This window comes from Cebidichthys violaceus, unplaced genomic scaffold, assembly GCF_023349555.1.
Source record: "Cebidichthys violaceus isolate CVI_PGR_0920_01 unplaced genomic scaffold, fCebVio1.0.p SCAF_13, whole genome shotgun sequence".
Lineage (NCBI taxonomy): Eukaryota > Metazoa > Chordata > Actinopteri > Perciformes > Stichaeidae > Cebidichthys > Cebidichthys violaceus.
In genome coordinates, this window is record NW_027176296.1 from 330,947 (window position 1) to 348,860 (window position 17,914).

Sequence of the window (17,914 nt, forward strand, 5' to 3'; positions counted from 1 at the left end):
TTCAGCCCCAAACAGCATGCTTGGTACAGCTCTGTAGCTAGCCGTTAGCACAACAGTCTGCTAACAGCTGGGAGAGGCTCCGTCGCGTTACTTAAAGAACAGAAAAGAGCGATGCAGGAGGAACAAAGACAGTCCGGAGATGCACCAATATAGTCTGTGCACAAGAGAGGAGCTGTGTCTGCTGTTTGGAAGTGTTTTGGTTTGAAAAAATCGGACGTTTTGCGAGTTTGGAGCCACTGTTGTTGTCGGATTTTTTTAAACCAAAACACTTCCAAACAGCAGACACAGCTCCTCTCTTGTGCAACAATATAGCCTGTTTACCTTCTTCCACCTCACAGATGATGTCACCGTTTCCATAGTAACAGCTTTTTCCGTGACAATACAGATAGTGTTTCTTCACATCAAAGCCAATGTCCTTTGATGTCAAAGATCAGAAAACAGAGTTTATAGATAGGACTAAGATTCACTGATCCATTAAATTGGAAGTGTTTTGGTTTTAAAAAATCCGACGTTTTGCGAGTTTGGAGCCACTGTTGTTGCCACTGGTGGTAACACGAGCAACTTACGTCACCTCAGGAGAAAACGTGAGTTATTTAGTTATTTTCATGTGTATAATAGATGCAATCTGAAATGTACACCGTGAAAACTGCAAACCTATCTACGTCATATTTTTATGTTTGTTAAATTATCAGTAGCTATAACTAAATGATATGCTTAGTATGCATATTACAAACAAAAACACTTTAAAAACACTTTTTTTTTTGCTTTTTGGGGTATTTTGGTTAGACACCCAGCCCGAGATCCACCAGAGATTCCTTAGATGGTATGGAATGTCACGGCCCTCCAGACCACAGAGGTGTAGGCCGGTGTGCTACACCCCTGTGGGTAGAGGATACCCTGCATTCCATCTCGTTGGCACGCTGGTGCTGTTGCTAGCACAGTCACCTTGCAGGAAGGCCCTTCTTTGTGGAGTTTACATGTTCTCCCCGTGTCAGCGCGTCAGTGGGTTCTATCCAGGCGATGGGGATTCCCCCACAATGTCAAAACATGTTAGGTTGTGTGAATGTGAGTTGTGTAAATGTGAGTTGGGTGAATATGAGTTGGGTCCACCAGATTCCTTAGATGGAATGGAGTGCCACGGGGTATCCTCCAGACCACAGAAGTGTAGGCCGGTGTGCTACACCTATGTGGGTAGAGAATACCCTGCATTCCATCTCGTTGGCACGCTGGTGCTGTGGCTAGCACAGTCACCTCGCAGGATGGCCCTCCTGTGTGGAGTTTACATGTTCTTCCCGTGTCAGCGTCAGTGGGTTCTATCCAGGCGATGGGGATTCCCCCACAATGTCAAAACATGTTAGGTTGTGTGAATGTGAGTTGCGTAAATGTGAGTTCGGTGAATATGAGTTGGGTCCACCAGATTCCTTAGATGGAATGGAGTGCCACGGGGTATCCTCCAGACCACAGAAGTGTAGGCCGGTGTGCTACACCTATGTGGGTAGAGAATACCCTGCATTCCATCTCGTTGGCACGCTGGTGCTGTGGCTAGCACAGTCACCTCGCAGGATGGCCCTCCTGTGTGGAGTTTACATGTTCTTCCCGTGTCAGCGTCAGTGGGTTCTATCCAGGCGATGGGGATTCCCCCACAATGTCAAGACATGTCAGGTTGTGTGAATGTGAGTGTGAATGTCTGTCTCAGTCCTGCCAGAATCTGGATCCCTGTCCAGGGTGAACCTTGCCTTCGGCTCCGGTCCCCACCCAACCCAGAATAGGATAAGAGGTTAAAGATGACGGATGGAAAAATACTACTAGTAGCAGTGGACTGGTGGAGCAACGGATCATAGAAGTCACGGTTCAGATAAGCACGAAAGAAACAAGGGAGCAAATATAACTTTTAGATTTATTTACAATCTGATGGTTAACGTTACAACGTTCTATACACTTGCTACATTATGGTTATAACTTTATAACACAACAATTAATAACCCACAACTAATCCTCTTTAACAGGAAAACACCACAGCACACAACAATTTGTGACACTAATAATTGTACATTTATAAAATTTCAGCGCCAAACAGCATGCTTGGTACAGCTCTGTAGCTAGCCGTTAGCACAACAGTCTGCTAACAGCTGGGAGAGGCTCCGTCGCGTTACTTAAAGAACAGAAAAGAGCGATGCAGGAGGAACAAAGACAGTCCGGAGATGCACCAATATAGTCTGTGCACAAGAGAGGAGCTGTGTCTGCTGTTTGGAAGTGTTTTGGTTTGAAAAAATCGGACGTTTTGCGAGTTTGGAGCCACTGTTGTTGTCGGATTTTTTCAAACCAAAACACTTCCAAACAGCAGACACAGCTCCTCTCTTGTGCAACAATATAGCCTGTTTACCTTCTTCCACCTCACAGATGATGTCACCGTTTCCATAGTAACAGCTTTTTCCGTGACAATACAGATAGTGTTTCTTCACATCAAAGCCAATGTCCTTTGATGTCAAAGATCAGAAAACAGAGTTTATAGATAGGACTAAGATTCACTGATCCATTAAATTGGAAGTGTTTTGGTTTTAAAAAATCCGACGTTTTGCGAGTTTGGAGCCACTGTTGTTGCCGCTGGTGGTAACACGAGCAACTTACGTCACCTCAGGAGAAAACGTGAGTTATTTTCATGTGTATAATAGATGCAATCTGAAATGTACACCGTGAAAACTGCAAACCTATCTACGTCATATTTTTATGTTTGTTAAATTATCAGTAGCTATAACTAAATGATATGCTTAGTATGCATATTACAAACAAAAACACTTTAAAAACACTTTTTTTTTTGCTTTTTGGGGTATTTTGGTTAGACACCCAGCCCGAGATCCACCAGAGATTCCTTAGATGGTATGGAATGTCACGGCCCTCCAGACCACAGAGGTGTAGGCCGGTGTGCTACACCCCTGTGGGTAGAGGATACCCTGCATTCCATCTCGTTGGCACGCTGGTGCTGTTGCTAGCACAGTCACCTTGCAGGAAGGCCCTTCTTTGTGGAGTTTACATGTTCTCCCCGTGTCAGCGCGTCAGTGGGTTCTATCCAGGCGATGGGGATTCCCCCACAATGTCAAAACATGTTAGGTTGTGTGAATGTGAGTTGTGTAAATGTGAGTTGGGTGAATATGAGTTGGGTCCACCAGATTCCTTAGATGGAATGGAGTGCCACGGGGTATCCTCCAGAACACAGAAGTGTAGGCCGGTGTGCTACACCCCTGTGGGTAGAGAATACCCTGCATTCCATCTCGTTGGCACGCTGGTGCTGTGGCTAGCACAGTCACCTCGCAGGATGGCCCTCCTGTGTGGAGTTTACATGTTCTTCCCGTGTCAGCGTCAGTGGGTTCTATCCAGGCGATGGGGATTCCCCCACAATGTCAAAACATGTTAGGTTGTGTGAATGTGAGTTGCGTAAATGTGAGTTGGGTGAATATGAGTTGGGTCCACCAGATTCCTTAGATGGAATGGAGTGCCACGGGGTATCCTCCAGACCACAGAAGTGTAGGCCGGTGTGCTACACCTATGTGGGTAGAGAATACCCTGCATTCCATCTCGTTGGCACGCTGGTGCTGTGGCTAGCACAGTCACCTCGCAGGATGGCCCTCCTGTGTGGAGTTTACATGTTCTTTCCGCGTCATCTCAGTGGGTTCTATCCAGGCGATGGGGATTCCCCCACAATGTCAAGACATGTCAGGTTGTGTGAATGTGAGTGTGAATGTCTGTCTCAGTCCTGCCAGAATCTGGATCCCTGTCCAAGGTGAACCTTGCCTTCGGCTCCGGTCCCGACACAACCCAGAATAGGATAAGAGGTTAAAGATGACGGATGGAAAAATACTACTAGTAGCAGTGGACTGGTGGAGCAACGGATCATAGAAGTCACGGTTCAGATAAGCACGAAAGAAACAAGGGAGGAAATATAACTTTTAGATTTATTTACAATCTGATGGTTAACGTTAAAACGTTCTTTACACTTGCTACATTATGGTTATAACTTTATAACACAACAATTAATAACCCACAACTAATCCTCTTTAACAGGAAAACACCACAGCACACAACAATTTGTGACACTAATAATTGTACATTTATAAAATTTCAGCGCCAAACAGCATGCTTGGTACAGCTCTGTAGCTAGCCGTTAGCACAACAGTCTGCTAACAGCTGGGAGAGGCTCCGTCGCGTTACTTAAAGAACAGAAAAGAGCGATGCAGGAGGAACAAAGACAGTCTGGAGATGCACCAATATAGTCTGTGCACAAGAGAGGAGCTGTGTCTGCTGTTTGGAAGTGTTTTGGTTTGAAAAAATCGGACGTTTTGCGAGTTTGGAGCCACTGTTGTTGTCGGATTTTTTCAAACCAAAACACTTCCAAACAGCAGACACAGCTCCTCTCTTGTGCACCAATATAGCCTGTTTACCTTCTTCCACCTCACAGATGATGTCACCGTTTCCATAGTAACAGCTTTTTCCGTGACAATACAGATAGTGTTTCTTCACATCAAAGCCAATGTCCTTTGATGTCAAAGATCAGAAAACAGAGTTTATAGGTAGGACTAAGATTCACTGATCCATTAAATTGGAAGTGTTTTGGTTTTAAAAAATCCGACGTTTTGCGAGTTTGGAGCCACTGTTGTTGCCGCTGGTGGTAACACGAGCAACTTACGTCACCTCAGGAGAAAACGTGAGTTATTTTCATGTGTATAATAGATGCAATCTGAAATGTACACCGTGAAAACTGCAAACCTATCTACGTCATATTTTTATGTTTGTTAAATTATCAGTAGCTATAACTAAATGATATGCTTAGTATGCATATTACAAACAAAAACACTTTAAAAACACTTTTGTTTTTGCTTTTTGGGGTATTTTGGTTAGACACCCAGCCCGAGATCCACCAGAGATTCCTTAGATGGTATGGAATGTCACGGCCCTCCAGACCACAGAGGTGTAGGCCGGTGTGCTACACCCCTGTGGGTAGAGGATACCCTGCATTCCATCTCGTTGGCACGCTGGTGCTGTTGCTAGCACAGTCACCTTGCAGGAAGGCCCTTCTTTGTGGAGTTTACATGTTCTCCCCGTGTCAGCGCGTCAGTGGGTTCTATCCAGGCCATGGGGATTCCCCCACAATGTCAAAACATGTTAGGTTGTGTGAATGTGAGTTGTGTAAATGTGAGTTGGGTGAATATGAGTTGGGTCCACCAGATTCCTTAGATGGAATGGAGTGCCACGGGGTATCCTCCAGACCACAGAAGTGTAGGCCGGTGTGCTACACCTCTGTGGGTAGAGAATACCCTGCATTCCATCTCGTTGGCACGCTGGTGCTGTGGCTAGCACAGTCACCTCGCAGGATGGCCCTCCTGTGTGGAGTTTACATGTTCTTCCCGTGTCAGCGTCAGTGGGTTCTATCCAGGCGATGGGGATTCCCCCACAATGTCAAAACATGTTAGGTTGTGTGAATGTGAGTTGCGTAAATGTGAGTTGGGTGAATATGAGTTGGGTCCACCAGATTCCTTAGATGGAATGGAGTGCCACGGGGTATCCTTCAGACCACAGAAGTGTAGGCCGGTGTGCTACACCTCTGTGGGTAGAGAATACCCTGCATTCCATCTCGTTGGCACGCTGGTGCTGTGGCTAGCACAGTCACCTCGCAGGATGGCCCTCCTGTGTGGAGTTTACATGTTCTTCCCGTGTCAGCGTCAGTGGGTTCTATCCAGGCGATGGGGATTCCCCCACAATGTCAAGACATGTCAGGTTGTGTGAATGTGAGTGTGAATGTCTGTCTCAGTCCTGCCAGAATCTGGATCCCTGTCCAGGGTGAACCTTGCCTTCGGTTCCGGTCCCCACACAACCCAGAATAGGATAAGAGGTTAAAGATGACGGATGGAAAAATACTACTAGTAGCAGTGGACTGGTGGAGCAACGGATCATAGAAGTCACGGTTCAGATAAGCACGAAAGAAACAAGGGAGCAAATATAACTTTTAGATTTATTTACAATCTGATGGTTAACGTTAAAACGTTCTTTACACTTGCTACATTATGGTTATAACTTTATAACACAACAATTAATAACCCACAACTAATCCTCTTTAACAGGAAAACACCACAGCACACAACAATTTGTGACACTAATAATTGTACATTTATAAAATTTCAGCGCCAAACAGCATGCTTGGTACAGCTCTGTAGCTAGCCGTTAGCACAACAGTCTGCTAACAGCTGGGAGAGGCTCCGTCGCGTTACTTAAAGAACAGAAAAGAGCGATGCAGGAGGAACAAAGACAGTCCGGAGATGCACCAATATAGTCTGTGCACAAGAGAGGAGCTGTGTCTGCTGTTTGGAAGTGTTTTGGTTTGAAAAAATCGGACGTTTTGCGAGTTTGGAGCCACTGTTGTTGTCGGATTTTTTCAAACCAAAACACTTCCAAACAGCAGACACAGCTCCTCTCTTGTGCACCAATATAGCCTGTTTACCTTCTTCCACCTCACAGATGATGTCACCGTTTCCATAGTAACAGCTTTTTCCGTGACAATACAGATAGTGTTTCTTCACATCAAAGCCAATGTCCTTTGATGTCAAAGATCAGAAAACAGAGTTTATAGATAGGACTAAGATTCACTGATCCATTAAATTGGAAGTGTTTTGGTTTTAAAAAATCCGACGTTTTGCGAGTTTGGAGCCACTGTTGTTGCCGCTGGTGGTAACACGAGCAACTTACGTCACCTCAGGAGAAAACGTGAGTTATTTTCATGTGTATAATAGATGCAATCTGAAATGTACACCGTGAAAACTGCAAACCTATCTACGTCATATTTTTATGTTTGTTAAATTATCAGTAGCTATAACTAAATGATATGCTTAGTATGCATATTACAAACAAAAACACTTTAAAAACACTTTTTTTTTTGCTTTTTGGGGTATTTTGGTTAGACACCCAGCCCGAGATCCACCAGAGATTCCTTAGATGGTATGGAATGTCACGGCCCTCCAGACCACAGAGGTGTAGGCCGGTGTGCTACACCCCTGTGGGTAGAGGATACCCTGCATTCCATCTCGTTGGCACGCTGGTGCTGTTGCTAGCACAGTCACCTTGCAGGAAGGCCCTTCTTTGTGGAGTTTACATGTTCTCCCCGTGTCAGCGCGCAAGTGGGTTCTATCCAGGCGATGGGGATTCCCCCACAATGTCAAAACATGTTAGGTTGTGTGAATGTGAGTTGTGTAAATGTGAGTTGGGTGAATATGAGTTGGGTCCACCAGATTCCTTAGATGGAATGGAGTGCCACGGGGTATCCTCCAGACCACAGAAGTGTAGGCCGGTGTGCTACACCTCTGTGGGTAGAGAATACCCTGCATTCCATCTCGTTGGCACGCTGGTGCTGTGGCTAGCACAGTCACCTCGCAGGATGGCCCTCCTGTGTGGAGTTTACATGTTCTTCCCGTGTCAGCGTCAGTGGGTTCTATCCAGGCGATGGGGATTCCCCCACAATGTCAAAACATGTTAGGTTGTGTGAATGTGAGTTGCGTAAATGTGAGTTGGGTGAATATGAGTTGGGTCCACCAGATTCCTTAGATGGAATGGAGTGCCACGGGGTATCCTCCAGACCACAGAAGTGTAGGCCGGTGTGCTACACCTCTGTGGGTAGAGGATACCCTGCATTCCATCTCGTTGGCACGCTGGTGCTGTGGCTAGCACAGTCACCTCGCAGGATGGCCCTCCTGTGTGGAGTTTACATGTTCTTCCCGTGTCAGCGTCAGTGGGTTCTATCCAGGCGATGGGGATTCCCCCACAATGTCAAAACATGTTAGGTTGTGTGAATGTGAGTTGCGTAAATGTGAGTTGGGTGAATATGAGTTGGGTCCACCAGATTCCTTAGATGGAATGGAGTGCCACGGGGTATCCTCCAGACCACAGAAGTGTAGGCCGGTGTGCTACACCTCTGTGGGTAGAGAATACCCTGCATTCCATCTCGTTGGCACGCTGGTGCTGTGGCTAGCACAGTCACCTCGCAGGATGGCCCTCCTGTGTGGAGTTTACATGTTCTTCCCGTGTCAGGGTCAGTGGGTTCTATCCAGGCGATGGGGATTCCCCCACAATGTCAAGACATGTCAGGTTGTGTGAATGTGAGTGTGAATATCTGTCTCAGTCCTGCCGGAATCTGGATCCCTGTCCAGGGTGAACCTTGCCTTCGGCTCCTGGTCCCCACACAATCCAGAATAGGATAAGAGGTTAAAGATGACGAATGGAAAAATACTACTAGTAGCAGTGGACTGGTGGAGCAACGGATCATAGAAGTCACGGTTCAGATAAGCACGAAAGAAACAAGGGAGCAAATATAACTTTTAGATTTATTTACAATCTGATGGTTAACGTTAAAACGTTCTTTACACTTGCTACATTATGGTTATAACTTTATAACACAACAATTAATAACCCACAACTAATCCTCTTTAACAGGAAAACACCACAGCACACAACAATTTGTGACACTAATAATTGTACATTTATAAAATTTCAGCGCCAAACAGCATGCTTGGTACAGCTCTGTAGCTAGCCGTTAGCAGAACAGTCTGCTAACAGCTGGGAGAGGCTCCGTCGCGTTACTTAAAGAACAGAAAAGAGCGATGCAGGAGGAACAAAGACAGTCCGGAGATGCACCAATATAGTCTGTGCACAAGAGAGGAGCTGTGTCTGCTGTTTGGAAGTGTTTTGGTTTGAAAAAATCGGACGTTTTGCGAGTTTGGAGCCACTGTTGTTGTCGGATTTTTTCAAACCAAAACACTTCCAAACAGCAGACACAGCTCCTCTCTTGTGCACCAATATAGCCTGTTTACCTTCTTCCACCTCACAGATGATGTCACCGTTTCCATAGTAACAGCTTTTTCCGTGACAATACAGATAGTGTTTCTTCACATCAAAGCCAATGTCCTTTGATGTCAAAGATCAGAAAACAGAGTTTATAGATAGGACTAAGATTCACTGATCCATTAAATTGGAAGTGTTTTGGTTTTAAAAAATCCGACGTTTTGCGAGTTTGGAGCCACTGTTGTTGCCACTGGTGGTAACACGAGCAACTTACGTCACCTCAGGAGAAAACGTGAGTTATTTTCATGTGTATAATAGATGCAATCTGAAATGTACACCGTGAAAACTGCAAACCTATCTACGTCATATTTTTATGTTTGTTAAATTATCAGTAGCTATAACTAAATGATATGCTTAGTATGCATATTACAAACAAAAACACTTTAAAAACACTTTTTTTTTTGCTTTTTGGGGTATTTTGGTTAGACACCCAGCCCGAGATCCACTAGAGATTCCTTAGATGGTATGGAATGTCACGGCCCTCCAGACCACAGAGGTGTAGGCCGGTGTGCTACACCCCTGTGGGTAGAGGATACCCTGCATTCCATCTCGTTGGCACGCTGGTGCTGTTGCTAGCACAGTCACCTTGCAGGAAGGCCCTTCTTTGTGGAGTTTACATGTTCTTCCCGTGTCAGCGTCAGTGGGTTCTATCCAGGCGATGGGGATTCCCCCACAATGTCAAAACATGTTAGGTTGTGTGAATGTGAGTTGTGTAAATGTGAGTTGGGTGAATATGAGTTGGGTCCACCAGATTCCTTAGATGGAATGGAGTGCCACGGGGTATCCTCCAGACCACAGAAGTGTAGGCCGGTGTGCTACACCTCTGTGGGTAGAGAATACCCTGCATTCCATCTCGTTGGCACGCTGGTGCTGTGGCTAGCACACCTTGCAGGAAGGCCCTTCTTTGTGGAGTTTACATGTTCTTCCCGTGTCAGCGTCAGTGGGTTCTATCCAGGCGATGGGGATTCCCCCACAATGTCAAAACATGTTAGGTTGTGTGAATGTGAGTTGTGTAAATGTGAGTTGGGTGAATATGAGTTGGGTCCACCAGATTCCTTAGATGGAATGGAGTGCCACGGGGTATCCTCCAGACCACAGAAGTGTAGGCCGGTGTGCTACACCTCTGTGGGTAGAGGATACCCTGCATTCCATCTCGTTGGCACGCTGGTGCTGTGGCTAGCACAGTCACCTCGCAGGATGGCCCTCCTGTGTGGAGTTGACATGTTCTTCCCGTGTCAGCGTCAGTGGGTTCTATCCAGGCGATGGGGATTCCCCCACAATGTCAAAACATGTTAGGTTGTGTGAATGTGAGTTGCGTAAATGTGAGTTGAGTGAATATGAGTTGGGTCCACCAGATTCCTTATATGGAATGGAGTGCCACGGGGTATCCTCCAGACCACAGAAGTGTAGGCCGGTGTGCTACACCTCTGTGGGTAGAGAATACCCTGCATTCCATCTCGTTGGCACGCTGGTGCTGTGGCTAGCACAGTCACCTCGCAGGATGGCCCTCCTGTGTGGAGTTTACATGTTCTTCCCGTGTCAGGGTCAGTGGGTTCTATCCAGGCGATGGGGATTCCCCCACAATGTCAAAACATGTTAGGTTGTGTGAATGTGAGTTGCGTAAATGTGAGTTGGGTGAATATGAGTTGGGTCCACCAGATTCCTTAGATGGAATGGAGTGCCACGGGGTATCCTCCAGACCACAGAAGTGTATGCCGGTGTGCTACACCTCTGTGGGTAGAGAATACCCTGCATTCCATCTCGTTGGCACGCTGGTGCTGTGGCTAGCACAGTCACCTCGCAGGATGGCCCTCCTGTGTGGAGTTTACATGTTCTTTCCGTGTCATCTCAGTGGGTTCTATCCAGGCGATGGGGATTCCCCCACAATGTCAAGACATGTCAGGTTGTGTGAATGTGAGTGTGAATGTCTGTCTCAGTCCTGCCAGAATCTGGATCCCTGTCCAGGGTGAACCTTGCCTTCGGCTCCGGTCCCCACACAACCCAGAATAGGATAAGAGGTTAAAGATGACGGATGGAAAAATACTACTAGTAGCAGTGGACTGGTGGAGCAACGGATCATAGAAGTCACGGTTCAGATAAGCACGAAAGAAACAAGGGAGCAAATATAACTTTTAGATTTATTTACAATCTGATGGTTAACGTTAAAACGTTCTTTACACTTGCTACATTATGGTTATAACTTTATAACACAACAATTAATAACCCACAACTAATCCTCTTTAACAGGAAAACACCACAGCACACAACAATTTGTGACACTAATAATTGTACATTTATAAAATTTCAGCGCCAAACAGCATGCTTGGTACAGCTCTGTAGCTAGCCGTTAGCACAACAGTCTGCTAACAGCTGGGAGAGGCTCCGTCGCGTTACTTAAAGAACAGAAAAGAGCGATGCAGGAGGAACAAAGACAGTCCGGAGATGCACCAATATAGTCTGTGCACAAGAGAGGAGCTGTGTCTGCTGTTTGGAAGTGTTTTGGTTTGAAAAAATCGGACGTTTTGCGAGTTTGGAGCCACTGTTGTTGTCGGATTTTTTCAAACCAAAACACTTCCAAACAGCAGACACAGCTCCTCTCTTGTGCACCAATATAGCCTGTTTACCTTCTTCCACCTCACAGATGATGTCACCGTTTCCATAGTAACAGCTTTTTCCGTGACAATACAGATAGTGTTTCTTCACATCAAAGCCAATGTCCTTTGATGTCAAAGATCAGAAAACAGAGTTTATAGATAGGACTAAGATTCACTGATCCATTAAATTGGAAGTGTTTTGGTTTTAAAAAATCCGACGTTTTGCGAGTTTGGAGCCACTGTTGTTGCCACTGGTGGTAACACGAGCAACTTACGTCACCTCAGGAGAAAACGTGAGTTATTTTCATGTGTATAATAGATGCAATCTGAAATGTACACCGTGAAAACTGCAAACCTATCTACGTCATATTTTTATGTTTGTTAAATTATCAGTAGCTATAACTAAATGATATGCTTAGTATGCATATTACAAACAAAAACACTTTAAAAACACTTTTTTTTTTGCTTTTTGGGGTATTTTGGTTAGACACCCAGCCCGAGATCCACTAGAGATTCCTTAGATGGTATGGAATGTCACGGCCCTCCAGACCACAGAGGTGTAGGCCGGTGTGCTACACCCCTGTGGGTAGAGGATACCCTGCATTCCATCTCGTTGGCACGCTGGTGCTGTTGCTAGCACAGTCACCTTGCAGGAAGGCCCTTCTTTGTGGAGTTTACATGTTCTCCCCGTGTCAGCGCGTCAGTGGGTTCTATCCAGGCGATGGGGATTCCCCCACAATGTCAAAACATGTTAGGTTGTGTGAATGTGAGTTGTGTAAATGTGAGTTGGGTGAATATGAGTTGGGTCCACCACATTCCTTAGATGGAATGGAGTGCCACGGGGTATCCTCCAGACCACAGAAGTGTAGGCCGGTGTGCTACACCTATGTGGGTAGAGAATACCCTGCATTCCATCTCGTTGGCACGCTGGTGCTGTGGCTAGCACAGTCACCTCGCAGGATGGCCCTCCTGTGTGGAGTTTACATGTTCTTCCCGTGTCAGCGTCAGTGGGTTCTATCCAGGCGATGGGGATTCCCCCACAATGTCAAAACATGTTAGGTTGTGTGAATGTGAGTTGCGTAAATGTGAGTTGGGTGAATATGAGTTGGGCCCACCAGATTCTTTAGATGGAATGGAGTGCCACGGGGTATCCTCCAGATCACAGAAGTGTATGCCGGTGTGCTACACCTCTGTGGGTAGAGAATACCCTGCATTCCATCTCGTTGGCACGCTGGTGCTGTGGCTAGCACAGTCACCTCGCAGGATAGCCTTCCTGTGTGGAGTTTACATGTTCTTTCCGTGTCATCTCAGTGGGTTCTATCCAGGCGATGGGGATTCCCCCACAATGTCAAGACATGTCAGGTTGTGTGAATGTGAGTGTGAATGTCTGTCTCAGTCCTGCCAGAATCTGGATCCCTGTCCAGGGTGAACCTTGCCTTCGGCTCCGGTCCCCACACAACCCAGAATAGGATAAGAGGTTAAAGATGACGGATGGAAAAATACTACTAGTAGCAGTGGACTGGTGGAGCAACGGATCATAGAAGTCACGGTTCAGATAAGCACGAAAGAAACAAGGGAGCAAATATAACTTTTAGATTTATTTACAATCTGATGGTTAACATTAAAACGTTCTTTACACTTGCTACATTATGGTTATAACTTTATAACACAACAATTAATAACCCACAACTAATCCTCTTTAACAGGAAAACACCACAGCACACAACAATTTGTGACACTAATAATTGTACATTTATAAAATTTCAGCGCCAAACAGCATGCTTGGTACAGCTCTGTAGCTAGCCGTTAGCACAACAGTCTGCTAACAGCTGGGAGAGGCTCCGTCGTGTTACTTAAAGAACAGAAAAGAGCGATGCAGGAGGAAGAAAGACAGTCCGGAGATGCACCAATATAGTCTGTGCACAAGAGAGGAGCTGTGTCTGCTGTTTGGAAGTGTTTTGGTTTGAAAAAATCGGACGTTTTGCGAGTTTGGAGCCACTGTTGTTGTCGGATTTTTTCAAACCAAAACACTTCCAAACAGCAGACACAGCTCCTCTCTTGTGCACCAATATAGCCAGTTTACCTTCTTCCACCTCACAGATGATGTCACCGTTTCCATAGTAACAGCTTTTTCCGTGACAATACAGATAGTATTTCTTCACATCAAAGCCAATGTCCTTTGATGTCAAAGATCAGAAAACAGAGTTTATAGATAGGACTAAGATTCACTGATCCATTAAATTGGAAGTGTTTTGGTTTTAAAAAATCCGACGTTTTGCGAGTTTGGAGCCACTGTTGTTGCCACTGGTGGTAACACGAGCAACTTACGTCACCTCAGGAGAAAACGTGAGTTATTTTCATGTGTATAATAGATGCAATCTGAAATGTACACCGTGAAAACTGCAAACCTATCTACGTCATATTTTTATGTTTGTTAAATTATCAGTAGCTATAACTAAATGATATGCTTAGTATGCATATTCCAAACAAAAACACTTTAAAAACACTTTTTTTTTTGCTTTTTGGGGTATTTTGGTTAGACACCCAGCCCGAGATCCACTAGAGATTCCTTAGATGGTATGGACTGTCACGGCCCTCCAGACCACAGAGGTGTAGGCCGGTGTGCTACACCCCTGTGGGTAGAGGATACCCTGCATTCCATCTCGTTGGCACGCTGGTGCTGTTGCTAGCACAGTCACCTTGCAGGAAGGCCCTTCTTTGTGGAGTTTACATGTTCTCTCCGTGTCAGCGCGTCAGTGGGTTCTATCCAGGCGATGGGGATTCCCCCACAATGTCAAAACATGTTAGGTTGTGTGAATGTGAGTTGTGTAAATGTGAGTTGGGTGAATATGAGTTGGGTCCACCACATTCCTTAGATGGAATGGAGTGCCACGGGGTATCCTCCAGACCACAGAAGTGTAGGCCGGTGTGCTACACCTATGTGGGTAGAGAATACCCTGCATTCCATCTCGTTGGCACGCTGGTGCTGTGGCTAGCACAGTCACCTCGCAGGATGGCCCTCCTGTGTGGAGTTTACATGTTCTTCCCGTGTCAGCGTCAGTGGGTTCTATCCAGGCGATGGGGATTCCCCCACAATGTCAAAACATGTTAGGTTGTGTGAATGTGAGTTGCGTAAATGTGAGTTGGGTGAATATGAGTTGGGCCCACCAGATTCTTTAGATGGAATGGAGTGCCACGGGGTATCCTCCAGATCACAGAAGTGTATGCCGGTGTGCTACACCTCTGTGTGTAGAGAATACCCTGCATTCCATCTCGTTGGCACGCTGGTGCTGTGGCTAGCACAGTCACCTCGCAGGATAGCCTTCCTGTGTGGAGTTTACATGTTCTTTCCGTGTCATCTCAGTGGGTTCTATCCAGGCGATGGGGATTCCCCCACAATGTCAAGACATGTCAGGTTGTGTGAATGTGAGTGTGAATGTCTGTCTCAGTCCTGCCAGAATCTGGATCCCTGTCCAGGGTGAACCTTGCCTTCGGCTCCGGTCCCCACACAACCCAGAATAGGATAAGAGGTTAAAGATGACGGATGGAAAAATACTACTAGTAGCAGTGGACTGGTGGAGCAACGGATCATAGAAGTCACGGTTCAGATAAGCACGAAAGAAACAAGGGAGCAAATATAACTTTTAGATTTATTTACAATCTGATGGTTAACATTAAAACGTTCTTTACACTTGCTACATTATGGTTATAACTTTATAACACAACAATTAATAACCCACAACTAATCCTCTTTAACAGGAAAACACCACAGCACACAACAATTTGTGACACTAATAATTGTACATTTATAAAATTTCAGCGCCAAACAGCATGCTTGGTACAGCTCTGTAGCTAGCCGTTAGCACAACAGTCTGCTAACAGCTGGGAGAGGCTCCGTCGTGTTACTTAAAGAACAGAAAAGAGCAATGCAGGAGGAACAAAGACAGACCGGAGATGCACCAATATAGTCTGTGCACAAGAGAGGAGCTGTGTCTGCTGTTTGGAAGTGTTTTGGTTTGAAAAAATCGGACGTTTTGCGAGTTTGGAGCCACTGTTGTTGTCGGATTTTTTCAAACCAAAACACTTCCAAACAGCAGACACAGCTCCTCTCTTGTGCACCAATATAGCCTGTTTACCTTCTTCCACCTCACAGATGATGTCACCGTTTCCATAGTAACAGCTTTTTCCGTGACAATACAGATAGTGTTTCTTCACATCAAAGCCAATGTCCTTTGATGTCAAAGATCAGAAAACAGAGTTTATAGATAGGACTAAGATTCACTGATCCATTAAATTGGAAGTGTTTTGGTTTTAAAAAATCTGACGTTTTGCGAGTTTGGAGCCACTGTTGTTGCCACTGGTGGTAACACGAGCAACTTACGTCACCTCAGGAGAAAACGTGAGTTATTTTCATGTGTATAATAGATGCAATCTGAAATGTACACCGTGAAAACTGCAAACCTATCTACGTCATATTTTTATGTTTGTTAAATTATCAGTAGCTATAACTAAATGATATGCTTAGTATGCATATTACAAACAAAAACACTTTAAAAACACTTTTTTTTTGCTTTTTGGGGTATTTTGGTTAGACACCCAGCCCGAGATCCACTAGAGATTCCTTAGATGGTATGGAATGTCACGGCCCTCCAGACCACAGAGGTGTAGGCCGGTGTGCTACACCCCTGTGGGTAGAGGATACCCTGCATTCCATCTCGTTGGCACGCTGGTGCTGTTGCTAGCACAGTCACCTTGCAGGAAGGCCCTTCTTTGTGGAGTTTACATGTTCTCCCCGTGTCAGCGCGTCAGTGGGTTCTATCCAGGCGATGGGGATTCCCCCACAATGTCAAAACATGTTAGGTTGTGTGAATGTGAGTTGTGTAAATGTGAGTTGGGTGAATATGAGTTGGGTCCACCACATTCCTTAGATGGAATGGAGTGCCACGGGGTATCCTCCAGACCACAGAAGTGTAGGCCGGTGTGCTACACCTCTGTGGGTAGAGAATACCCTGCATTCCATCTCGTTGGCACGCTGGTGCTGTGGCTAGCACAGTCACCTCGCAGGATGGCCCTCCTGTGTGGAGTTTACATGTTCTTCCCGTGTCAGCGTCAGTGGGTTCTATCCAGGCGATGGGGATTCCCCCACAATGTCAAAACATGTTAGGTTGTGTGAATGTGAGTTGCGTAAATGTGAGTTGGGTGAATATGAGTTGGGCCCACCAGATTCTTTAGATGGAATGGAGTGCCACGGGGTATCCTCCAGATCACAGAAGTGTATGCCGGTGTGCTACACCTCTGTGGGTAGAGAATACCCTGCATTCCATCTCGTTGGCACGCTGGTGCTGTGGCTAGCACAGTCACCTCGCAGGATAGCCTTCCTGTGTGGAGTTTACATGTTCTTTCCGTGTCATCTCAGTGGGTTCTATCCAGGCGATGGGGATTCCCCCACAATGTCAAGACATGTCAGGTTGTGTGAATGTGAGTGTGAATGTCTGTCTCAGTCCTGCCAGAATCTGGATCCCTGTCCAGGGTGAACCTTGCCTTCGGCTCCGGTCCCCACACAACCCAGAATAGGATAAGAGGTTAAAGATGACGGATGGAAAAATACTACTAGTAGCAGTGGACTGGTGGAGCAACGGATCATAGAAGTCACGGTTCAGATAAGCACGAAAGAAACAAGGGAGCAAATATAACTTTTAGATTTATTTACAATCTGATGGTTAACATTAAAACGTTCTTTACACTTGCTACATTATGGTTATAACTTTATAACACAACAATTAATAACCCACAACTAATCCTCTTTAACAGGAAAACACCACAGCACACAACAATTTGTGACACTAATAATTGTACATTTATAAAATTTCAGCGCCAAACAGCATGCTTGGTACAGCTCTGTAGCTAGCCGTTAGCACAACAGTCTGCTAACAGCTGGGAGAGGCTCCGTCGTGTTACTTAAAGAACAGAAAAGAGCGATGCAGGAGGAAGAAAGACAGTCCGGAGATGCACCAATATAGTCTGTGCACAAGAGAGGAGCTGTGTCTGCTGTTTGGAAGTGTTTTGGTTTGAAAAAATCGGACGTTTTGCGAGTTTGGAGCCACTGTTGTTGTCGGATTTTTTCAAACCAAAACACTTCCAAACAGCAGACACAGCTCCTCTCTTGTGCACCAATATAGCCAGTTTACCTTCTTCCACCTCACAGATGATGTCACCGTTTCCATAGTAACAGCTTTTTCCGTGACAATACAGATAGTATTTCTTCACATCAAAGCCAATGTCCTTTGATGTCAAAGATCAGAAAACAGAGTTTATAGATAGGACTAAGATTCACTGATCCATTAAATTGGAAGTGTTTTGGTTTTAAAAAATCCGACGTTTTGCGAGTTTGGAGCCACTGTTGTTGCCACTGGTGGTAACACGAGCAACTTACGTCACCT